Source organism: Pinus tabuliformis, chromosome 8 (assembly GCF_031772625.1).
Source record: "Pinus tabuliformis cultivar Carrire ecotype Pingquan chromosome 8, CPIR1, whole genome shotgun sequence".
NCBI lineage: Eukaryota > Viridiplantae > Streptophyta > Pinopsida > Pinales > Pinaceae > Pinus > Pinus tabuliformis.
In genome coordinates, this window is record NC_142294.1 from 1,380,895,496 (window position 1) to 1,380,908,433 (window position 12,938).

Sequence of the window (12,938 nt, forward strand, 5' to 3'; positions counted from 1 at the left end):
GTTTGGTGGTGGTATATCTTAAGCCATAGGCCAAAACTCTTAGCTACATGAGGGCATAAATTGTTCACTTGTTTGTGGTGGTGCTATATCGAAAGTGAATTCACTCATCAACTTCAATGTCAAATGCCTCATTAAATAGAAATTCCATGCAAATGTCCAAATAAACACTAATTAGTATGGCACATATATAAAGATAAGAAAACATCAACAAGCCACATATTGTACTTGCATTGGCACCGAAGGTCCAAATTTTTTATGTCCTGAAGACATCATGCCAAGTTTATGAGGTGGCTACTAATACACTTAGAAAAGTCATAAACAAGAATTTAGGTTTCATGATATATGTAGAACCAAAATCAGCTTTAGTGGGATGAAATATGCCACAAAAATGCAAGGGTGGAAAGCGCAGGATGAGATTATCTTCGTTCCGAAAGGAAATCATGAAACTAACTTTGAGTGGAGACTATGGAAGCTACTAATAATCAAGCTACCAATAAATGAAATATGTGAAAATATGTGAAGTGTTGATGATGTCCATCTATAAAGCACAACTCAAATACAAGTTTTTGTTGTCAAAACACGAAATAGCAAGTTAAGCACAAAAGACATTAAAATAAAGGGATAATATTTCAACAATGCAATGTTAAGAAACGTTTGTATCTTATTCACATCTCCATTTAAATAAGCTACCGAACCATTGTCTTTATTGGCACCCAACATTCATGTAATAAAGAGCCTACAACTTCTTCAAGGAACCTGCGTAGCACCGGAAATTGCAGTAGATCACTTGTCTCGCATCCATGCGCTAGTTGTAGTGAGTGTAGTAAGTAATCTAGTAGATAACCTCTACATATTATACAACATAGTAGATTTTAAATGCTACTACATATATATAAGAAAATCATATTTGAACAAATCCTACAAATATATAGCAAACATGCCTTTACCATATATTCATAAATAAAATGCACACATTGGAGGTTTGGATGTAAAATATGAATAATCTATCTCCTCGGTAGAACTTGAAAGTGTGCCTTTCAAAGTTACCTATCATATAATTGAATACTCAATTGGAGTGGAGCAATGTCATATTCCATTAAAACATTTTATTTAGCATTATAATCACCGAGACAGAACACTTGATTAAACAAAGAGACAAGGTTGTCACGTCTTGGATAATATCATTAAGCCCCATACACATCTTTAGAATGTATTAAAAAATAGTGTGGATCATTCATTCTGTAATGTTCCACGGAAGTGCCAAGTGTCAAGCCTATATTGGAGTTAAATGTATACATTAAAAAAATTCTAGATATCAAATCATAGAGAACTAATTATATAAAAGTTTTGAGCATATAGTGATTAAAACCAAACAACAAATGTTTAACTTATTTCAATAAAATAACATCAAAACATTCTTTAATATTGTATTGAAGCTTTGTCTAATAATTTGGACTAGTGTGAAACAATGAACACATAAGGAGGACAATTGTAAAAACATAAAAGAAAGTGAGAAAAAAAAGGGAAATTTTATTCCAAAACTATACAGACAAAGAAAAAATTCAATAAATATTCACTAGTCACTTTAAACATGAAGAGATAGAAGAAAATGATGATTGGCAGAAGCCATTCAAATTTCAAGGTGTCATCTGCAAGACAAGCTACATAGCTTCACCTTGACTATTGAATACAGAGTTAGGAAGGGAAAGAAATGAGAATCAACTGAATTGCAATGGAGGATACTACAACTCTACCAAACCATGTCAAATTCTCCCTGTGTCTATTTCTTGTCTTTATCTTATGTTTTCCTTGAATTCTCTGTGACATATTATTTCTAGTTGTGATAGGATTTAGAGAAATACTCTTCAACTCAAATAAATGGTGCTTTCTAATGAATATGAGGATAGGGATGGTGGACTCCCTATCTAGTTCAATAGAATAGCTAGTTTCCCTTCTCAAGAATAATGGTGGAGGGATCTTATCTATATAACCAAACAAAATGGGGCCAATCAAAACGAGAGGTTACAAATGTTATTTCCACCATACTATTAGCAATAGGCTACTTCCTTATCTTTCTATGAGACCCTTGTATGATGTTAAGAACAATTTTTCTATGAAACTTGGGTAATGGTATCTAAGACTTCTCAAGGCACTCCATCCTTATACCCCTGTATGGGTGAATTTACCTGGGATCACCTTATAGTGTAATTAGTCTGATGATCATAATTATCATGTACTTTATTATATAATTTCTAGTAATTTTGAGTTAGTGTTAAAATAAGGTGACTTATGAATTCAGTTCACCATTTAATTTTTAGTTACATATATATCCCTAACAACATTACTTTTGTAAAACTTCTCACATATTCAATAGTTAGAAACTACATCTCTCTGCAACTATAAATATTGTTTTAACTTGGATGTGAGAATTTTAGATGGTATCTATTGCCTCAAAATCTAGTAGGTTTTGTAGAGTGATTATTGACTTATACTAATATGTAAATGTTCTGTTTCCTTGCATAGTGCCTTGTTGCACCCTGAATGAATTACAAATGTATTGAAGCTGTTATTGACCAAAAATAAATCTAGGGTGTGAGCCTTATACACACACACACACACACACACATGGACTCTGTGCACCCACTTCAAGACATAACACAGAAGCAAAACCCAAATCATGTATAAAACAAAGGAATTCATTTATACAGTTGATGAACATATGTAGTGCCATAAGAACTTCCTTTTCCAATTTGTATTACAATCGATATATCTAGAAAAATAATAGAGACTATGTGGAAGATAGAAAGTACATAAAACAATGTTGTAAGAAAATGTGATGCAGGAGCATTCAGCGCAAAAATATCATTGTATTTTAGTAGACATAGGGGGTCTTGTGTTTTAAGGAAGTTGTTTTCCTGAGTATTAAATTAATGTAATTATTAAGGTTTTGAGTAATTTTAATGAGAGATGTTAAGAATAGGATTTAATTAAGTATTGTGAGACATATTTGTAAATGTTCTCGAATGTACGAGAACATGAGATAATTAGGATAGTTGAGAGATTGAGAGATTTGGGAAATCAATTGTAAGGCTTAGATTAGGAATTATTTCATGATTTTGTGGATTAGATAGGATCCTTAGAGATAAAGAAGAGATTTTAGGATTTTGTTGAGAAGATTATGGATCTAAACTAGGAATTGGTTATAGAATCCTTTTGTATAAATGTAAGCCTAAAAGGCATAGAAGAAGGTTAGCTAGCTAGGAATTAGTTCAAGAGTTAGATAGGTTTGACTGTAAGCCTACAAGCAAGAAAGGAAAAAGGCCACTAGTAAGAAAATCAGGCCAGAGAGAGACAGAGACTCTTGATGTAATTATTTGTTTATATATACATAGAGATTTTGATTCCTGAGTTGTGTGATGTGTATAATTAATGGAATTATAGTTGTGTGTGAATTAGAGTAATTCTGCATAGAATGTATAGCAGGTGAAATTAATCAAAACGCAGATACGAAGAGCAGGGAAGAGTGTATCGGGTTTACACGCAGACAATGTTGGAGGAACTCTTTAATATTACAGTGAAGGTATACTGTAAGGCTCTTAAAACCTAAGGAGTTACGCAGTGGAAGCGTAAAAGAGCGAAGGAATAAAGAACAAAGCTGAAGATCAGATCAGAGTAATTGAAGACCGGAAGGCGAGAACAAAGACACAGGCAAAAGCCCGAACAAATGGACTAATACACAGTAAGAAACAGAAATGTGTAGTAGTAGAGCATAGTCGTTGGATCAGACAGATCAACGAATGGGAGTGATGGAGATAGACAGCTAGGATTAAGTCGAGTAGAATAAAGTTAAGAAGTTGAGCGGCGAAGATTAAGCCACGTGTTAGCAGAAGGATGGACAACTTTTTGTAAGCAAGAAGTTGTTTCTCGCGCACCCTCGAAGTTGTAAGCGGTATTCCAAAAATTGGATGCGATAAGGTTTTATGCAACAAAATTAAACCCTTGTTGAATTCCGGTCATCAGGACCGTCTGTTGGGTGATTGATTGGATGCATATCGCTTCTGAAAGTTTGCGCTTGTTAATTTGGAATTCAGACCCGATGAGGTTTTATACAATGGGATTAAAACCTCGTTGAGTTCCGATAATCGTGACCGTTCAATGGTTTATTGATCAGACGGTAATCACACTCGAATGTGCACATAGGTTAACACATTGAGCAGACCTAGTGAGTTATTCAAAGAATTTTAACTTCTTTGTGTTCCAGCGGCTGAACGGGTTAAATTTGGGGATCATGCGATAACCGTTGATCTGAAGGAAGAAATCAACGGTGCATATTTGAAGCAAAAGGTTGAGCATCGATATATGTGCCAAGGTTGTGGAATGGAGGAAAGGTAAGGGTTAAGCGTGGTTTATGTGTAATTTCTATTATATGGATTTATAATAGAAATAAAGCGGAATATATGTATTATGGTTTAAGTCAAGTTTAACCAAAGACTAAAGAAGGGTATGGTTAATATGTGTGGGTGATTACCGAAGGGTAAGCTATAAGGAATAAGAATTAACTAAAGGTGATGAAGAGTCATATAAAGTTCCGCTTAGAGATTACCAAGGGGTTAGACTTTGAAGAGTTAAATGAAATATTTCTACTTAAGGAATTAAAATTTTATAAAATGGGTTTTTATTAGATATTATATTTCCGCTGGCTAACCTTGATTTGTGAAGGTTTCCCTAAGTATGGAATTTTAGAATTCTTGGGACATGTATATGAGATGCAATTTTACTTGCATTATGTGGGTATTGTCATCTTAGGCTCGCATCAAAATGTAAAAGTTAGTTATAAATATAGGCATGATTGTCATGGTTTAGATCATTCAAACAATTAACAGGTTATTTGGAAAGTTTAGAATACAACAAATCCAATCTACAAGGGAAATGCACAAACCTCTTTTTAAGGCAAGAAGAGGGATCTCTACTAGGAAAACCAACTTCAACTAAATGCATCAAAGTAGTCAATTCCAAGGAAATGTATGTCAGCATAGAAAGATCAGAAAAAGAGAAGTAAATGTATAAATTCTTTTTAGATTCAAACTCCCTAAATAATTTACTAAAAGAAAAGACTTGAAGTTACTCTACTCATAAGCGAAAAGAAATTAATCGATTGTGAAATAAAAACATAAACATGAGACAAGATTAAACACACATATTCATAATTTTATCTAGGGGAAATAAATATCTCAAAACCCCTTCCTATATGTATTTCATTAGTCAGAAAATAGAGAAGAAATACACTAGTTTCTCAATCCTAAGTAACCTCTGCACTAGTATAATCTATCTCACTACTTCATAAACTGACCCTAGCCAATACTTCACCAATTTTCTTCCTACCAAAGCTCCTATTTCCTTGCACTGTTCAATAATGAATTAAACCCCTATTAATTAGGGAAATTTCTTATTGGGAATTGTGAAATTCCTTTAGGATTTTATCTAATTACATGCATCACCTGTGAAACTTGGAATATTATACAACTAATAGTACATTGCCTTTGAACTCCAATATCAACTAGGTAACTTGAGTTATCTGCATGCATCAATTATTTTGGATTGATTGATGAGTTAATTGAAATATTAGATGAAGTTACACCCCACTATTGGACCCTCCATTAGTTCTTAGTCAGTTAGAACTAGTTAAACTCATAACAACTCAAATTAATTGAACCTGATTGCTAGAAATTAGCAATCAGTCATAAATAAACATAAATCAAGTGTCTCATACTTGAGCTAACTAAGTTAACTGAGTGACAAGGACATTTCACCTTAGTTAACTACCTCCAAGTATTTTACTAAAAATGAAATTCGAATTTCTCCTAATTAATTTGGGAAAAAATGGATTATTAACACTCCCTTTAACACTCCCTTTAACACTGCATTTTCAACACTCCCTCTCAGCAAGAAATGGATTATTGGATACTCTGATCCTGCCTCTATGAAACTCGAATTTTCCTCTCGACAATGCCTTTGTCAAAATTTATGCATCCCATTCCTCTATAGGAATGTATTCCAACAATATGATCTACCTTTTCACATAATCTCATAGTTGATGACATTGAATTCTTATATACTTGCATTGATCATGAGGAATTGGATTCTTATAGAGTTTGATACAATTCTAATTGTCATAGTAAATCATTGTAGGACTCATCTTCTGACCAAACAACCCAACACCATTTCTTCTCATCTAAATAGCCCCGCATTCTGCTTGACTTGCAACCATGTACTCTACTTTTGCTGAGCTGAGTGCAACAAATATCTGCTTCCTGTTGTACCAAAAAAACATTGTTGACCCAACACTGAACATTCCTCCTAATGTTCTCTTTCTGTCATATGGACTCCACACCCAATTTTCATTTGTGAAGCCTTGCAGCTTCATTCCCTCTATTTGTGTGTACCAAAGACAAAGCTAAGTGGTTCCTCTAAGGTATCTCAACACATGATTTTCTTCCTTCCAATACAACTTTTTTGGCTTAACCATTGCTTGACTAAGTTGGTTAACAACATAACACATGCATGGTCATGTTTTCACCAAATACATAAGTGAACCCACAAGCTTCATGTAAATGGTAGCCTCTACTACTTCACCTGAAGTAGCATTTTATTTCCTCCAATTCCCCGCTAGAGGAGTCTCCTTGGGTTTGATATTCTCCGTTTTTAACGTCTTTAGTATCTCATTGGAATACTTGTTGTGAGAGAAAAACAATTCCTAATCTCCTTGCCATACTTGCAAACCAAGAAAGTAATGCATGAGCCCCATGACCTTCATCTCAAATTCTCTTGCAATATCCTCTTTGCAAGAAATGATCAACTTCTCATCTCTGGTCAAAATTAAATCATCGACATATAATACTATAATAAATAATTTACCTTCAACAACAATATGGTAATTTTTTTTCCTCTGCTTCACTTTTGGTGAAGCCCAACCTAGTGAGATAGCTATCGAACCAGGTGTACCAAGCACGAGGTGCTTGTTTCAATCCATACAATGCCTTCTTGTGTATGTACACATGTGACTCTCTAACAAAGATCTCAAATCCTTTTGAATATTTAATTTACACCTCTTCCTCAATCAATCCATTGAGGAATGTTGTCTTTACATCCATCTGGTGGATATTCCACCCCATCTACACTGACAATGCTAGAATTGATGGTATGGATGAGTACCTTACTACTAGAGAAAATGTCTCCTCATAGTCAATTCCTTCTATCTGAGAGAACCACTTAGCCATAAATATGGCCTTGTATTTCTCGATGCTACCATATGTTGGATGCTTTACCTTGTAAAGCCATCTAGAACTCACCACTAACTTGTCTACGAGTCTTGGGACCACTTCCCAAACATTGTTTCTAACGATGGAATCATATTCCTCTACCATAGCATTAACCCCTACTGGTTTCTACACTTCTTACTCGAATTAGGATGGTTCAGTCTCTACAAGCTCACTCATGAGACCCATGTAGCCAGTATACCGATATGGTGACCTCCTCTTCCTGTGTTAAGATGTCAATGCTCCTGCATTCTCTCTTGCATCATCCAACAATCTGTCAGCTTCCCTGGTTCACTTCATTCCTTCTCTGGATGTCTCTACTTGTGTGGTTGTATCTACTCTCTACTCCTCTGTTTGTGGGTCCTTCAAAACTTCTTTAGGTTCTTCCTTTGGATCATAAAGCTTATGACGAGGTTGCAATTGAATTTCCCTCTCAAGACGACACCTCATTTCCTTCTCCTTATAAAATTTTACATCTCTTCTAACCACTATCATCCTAATATATGGAAAGTACACACAATAGTTTTGAGGTGTTTCTATGTACCCCACAAATATGCCAAACTCAGTTGTAGGCTCTAGATTTTTCCTTACATCCTTGGAAACATGACAGTAAAATGATGATCCAAGGATCCTGAAGTGTGACGCATCTGGTTCCTCCCCTAAAAAATATTCCTCTCAGGTACTCGTGCCAAGAATCCTGTGAGGACTCTTGTTTTGCAAATAAACAATTGTTTTGCATGCTTTAGCCCACAAATGTAGTGGTAGGCTCTGGTCATGCAACATCAACTCTGCAACTCCCATAATACTTTTCTTCTTCCTCTCATCCACCCCATTATTTTATGGGTTATAGGGTATTTTCAACTCCCGTCAAATGCCTTATTTTTCATAGAAGCTACTAAACTCATTCGACACATATTCTCCATTGTTATCACTCCTGAGAGCATCCACTTTCCTCCCAATCTCCTTATCGAGAAGTGTTGTAAACTCAAAAAACTTGGAGAATGTGTGGTCATTCTTTTGCATGAAGAATATCTAGCACATCCATGAGAAATCATCTACAAATATCACATAATACTTGTGCTTAGCCGTGGAGGCTATTGAGAGAGGTCCACACACATCTGAGTGAACCCTTCAAGGAATTCTTGCACCTTACTATCTCGATCATTAATTTTTTTTTTTTTTTTACTTCCTTAATGTACACCTTTTGCATGTATCTCGATGCTCTAGTGCACCTTTGAGAAGGCATGTAGAAATCTACTACATGATATTTAAATAGGCATGGTGAAAATGGCCAAGTATCATATGCCATAATTAACCAATGTATCGGCTTTGCACCTTCTCTTATTTTGTGCGCAATGTTGCACAATATCCAACATCTAATTTTTAGAGGTTCTTCACTTGAACCCTAATCTTATTAACTTGTCCTGTGGTGATTTGTCATAGGAAATCCTTCCCTTTGCTAAATATCACATCATAGCCATGATCTTCCAATACCTCTACAGAAACCAAATTATTATTCAGACTTGGTATGTACGTCACATCCTTGAACCTGAGAGGGGAGCTAGAATCCCTCTAAAAAGTATTCGTACTAATATAAGTTGTGTTATACCTTCCATCATCTCCCATCTTGATGTGTATCTGGAGATCCTTCTCCTCCAAGTCACTGAAAAATTCTTTGTTTCTCATCATATGGAATGAAGCTTCACTATACAGATACCAAACACTACCCATCATTGTTCTTTCCATCTTTGAAATGAGGGTTAAGTTCAATTCTAATTTGTAATCCAAATATTCTCCTACCACTCCTCCTGAGGGCTTCTTTCTAACCTTCTTATGTGGACACTTTGTGGCATAACGCCCCAACTCGTGACAGTGAAAGAACTTTATCTTCAACAAGTCTTTCTTCTTGCCACCCTGACTAGAATCCCATTTGGATTGGGATTTATTCCCTTTCCCCTTATTGTCCTTTCCATCCAAGGCACAATTCTCCTCATCATCACACTTGGATGAGGTTCCATCTCTGGCACTCCAGCTTATCTTTTCTTGTAGAAAAGTGCAAGGATGAGAATTTCATTTAATGGAAAATTGACATATTATACGACACTAATTTTTTTTGAAAAAAATATCATGAGAACCGTAACATAATCCTCCACAATATGTACTTTTACTCTTAATAAAAAATTGACAATGCTTATATGAATTTTGAGGGCTTCAATTCAATAAAAGAGTAAAATTTCGAAATTTCATCCCCACATTTGGCTCGAAAGTGTAACCCATATTCATGCATTCACCCTGTACCAAATTTGACCACAGTTGTTCCCAATTTGTTAACTTCTCTCTCCCATTTACTGAATCTTGGTAGTTTTCTCAGCTCTTGGGAAGGACTAGAAGTGCTAGGATTACTAGATCGTCTTCTTCTATAGTAACTCCAACTCGACCAAGTTCATCATGATATTGTGTGAACCTATTGAGGTATTGTGGAATTTTGTCACCATTCTACATCTTGATATTTCTAAGCTTGTCCTTGAGTGCCAACTTCTTCTGGTCACTACTGCTCTAGAATAGATATGTCAATGATTGTCACATTGTATATGGAGTCTCTTTCCTATGGATATTCGAGACAATATGGTCTCACAATCCCTCCAATATGACCCTCCTTGCCTTTGCTACACACTTCTTCCATTTTTCTATATCTTGAGCATCATATGTTGGAGGCTCGAGGATATGATTATCTATGAATTCCTTCAACCCATTATCTTACAACACTACCTCCATATTTTCCTTCCAAGAAACTTAATGCAAGCTACCGTCAAGAGCATACTCGAGTCTTAGTCCATAGAAAGCCATCTTACTAGCTCTGAACAATTGAGCCTCTAAATTAGATCCACCTACAAAGACAGTTTGAAATCTCTTCTCTACTGGGATTCCTGCTCTACTACCATGTAGAAATTCCTTGTAGATTCAAACTACTTATGTAATTTACTAAACAAAAAGACTTCAATCTACTATACTCATCAATAGAAAGAAATTAATTAGTCACGAAATCAAAACATAAACATGAGAAAATTTTCAACACACATACTCATAATTTTATCTAGGGTCTCGAACTAAAATTAAATTAGTTAACTGAGTGACAAGGCCATGTTACCACAGTTAACTACCTCCAAGTATTTCACTGAAATTGAAATTGAAATTTCTCCTAATTAATTTGGGAAAAATTAAATTAGGAATTTCTTGTTGCATTTTCAACAGTAAAGTCACAAAATAAAGGGAGATGAAAGATCTTCGATAATGGAAAAATAAAGGACAAGGGGAAGATAAAAAACATCTATGATACCTCATGTATGGCCTAAAAACTCTAGATCAGTGCTAAATTAAGAAACAAGATAATTACTTAAAAAAAATTGAAACTTAGGAATTCATTCAATTTTGATGAGGCAAACCTTGAATGAAAGACATACATTTATAGTCTAAAAATATTACTATTTGGGTTAATACACATGTTTGACATGGCTTGGACCATCCAAACAATTAATTGGTTATTTGTAAAGCTAAAAACACCTCAGATTCAAACTGGGAGCGTGATATAGAGATCACCACTAGCATAGAGCTTCAAGGAAATACACAAGTTGATACTCGCATGGAAGATTCAAGGCAATACACAGTTTTCTTTAAGGCAAGATGAGGGAGCTCAAAGAGAAGAACTAACTTCAACAACAAAATGCATTCAAGGAGGAAAGTCAAAGGGAATGCATATGGGCACATAAAGGTCATAAAAGGTGTAGTACAGTCACAAGAAAAGGATGAGTAAATATCTTTTGAAATAGATAAATATAGGGCAGAGGGAGGATCACAGCTAGATCTAATGCCACATGGTAGGGCCTCACAAATTTCAAAGGCTACCGGATTGACAAACAAGATAATTACTAGCAAAAATATAAAACTAAGAGCTTAATCCAATTTTGATGATCTAAACCATGAAAAAATGCCTATAGGCTAAAAATATTAATATTGATGTCAGTTATCCAACTAGATTTGTGCATTTTTTTACCCTCTGTTGTATTCAACTATTTTCTAAGAAACTTCTATCTTCCACATTGCTCTTATACTTCTTCTAGATCTATCTATTTCAATATGAATTTAACAATAAATTTATATGGTATTAAATAATTAGTCATCAAAAGAAAGCCAATCTTTGCTCTCAATAGGAATAATTAATTGAAAAAAAACTGATCTTTTTAACCCTAGTTTATATGTGGCCCCATACATTTTAAAATTGAGAAATATATTTGGTGTAAACATATGAAAACCTATCCACTACTCTGTTAGGAGTGAAAAAGAGTATATATCAGGATTATTGCAAAAAAAACAACTAGTACCAAAAGGATTATGTTGATGTCATTAATTTCTAAACATGCCAAATAGATACACTCAAAAGACAAGCAACTACCTCAATTGATATTTCCAGAGTTTGTTGAAGGATATGTCCCCCAAATCTAGACCAGAAGACCTAAATGCACTACCAATTCATAGATAGAGAAACAAATACTTTGAGGCCAAATGTTATAAGAAAACACGAGATGATAACATGTAGTAAAAATATGGAGAATATTGTGAACCCAAATGTTAACAAAAAGCAATATAGCGACCTACAATAGAATTAATGTTGGTGATCTTCCGATATGAATGTCACCAAGAAATTTATCTCTACGTCTACTTATATATATATATATATATATATATATATATATATATATATATATATATATATATATATATATATTTCCTTGTTAATATTCCCATCAATTTAATGAAAAGTTGTCAGATCAGATCTAATTTTAGAAATCAATTTCAAGAGATAGAATCAAATAGTCCTATTCTCTAGGGATTAACATTGTATTCATGTTGGGGAGGAAGAAGAGGAAATAAAAGTAGATCATGGAATAGAGGTAAATCCAGAGGACAAGGAGACAGAGGATGAAAAATACCAACCAAAGGTCAATAACATACAGAAATAGGCTATGATGAGCGATGTAGAACGGGATATGGACCAGGAAATGACCCAGAGTGAGATGGAAATGGAGGATCAGGAGTTGCAGGAGATTTTAGATAGAGAGCACCTAGATTTGGAAGGGTTCTTGAAACAGGGAACCATGGGAGGGTTAGATTTGTTACCTCAAGAAGAGTTCTCTAGAGTACAACAACTGTACTTATGGAAAACCCAGGCTAGTGGGGTGAAAAGGCTAGGCAACATGGCAACGAAGGTGTGAAATCTATAAAAAACACACCAGGATTAGCACCTCGAGGCCCAAGAAAGAAAAGAGGCAGAAAAAAGCAGAATGAGCTGCTGATGGAGTGTGGAAAGCTAATGATAGATTCAGGTAAGATGAAAGACCTAACTAGTTACTCTTTCACTAATCTTTAATGACGAAGCTTACTTCTTGGAACATCAGGGGTCTAGGTAGTAAAAGGAAGCAAAGATCACTTAGTAACAGAATGAAACAAGAAGCTCCGGATATTATATTTATCCAGGAAACTAAATGTTCTATACAAAAAATTAAAGAACTTCATAGTAAATGGCTCAGTAATTTTGAGTTTCTAGAAGTCAAGGCAGAAAATACA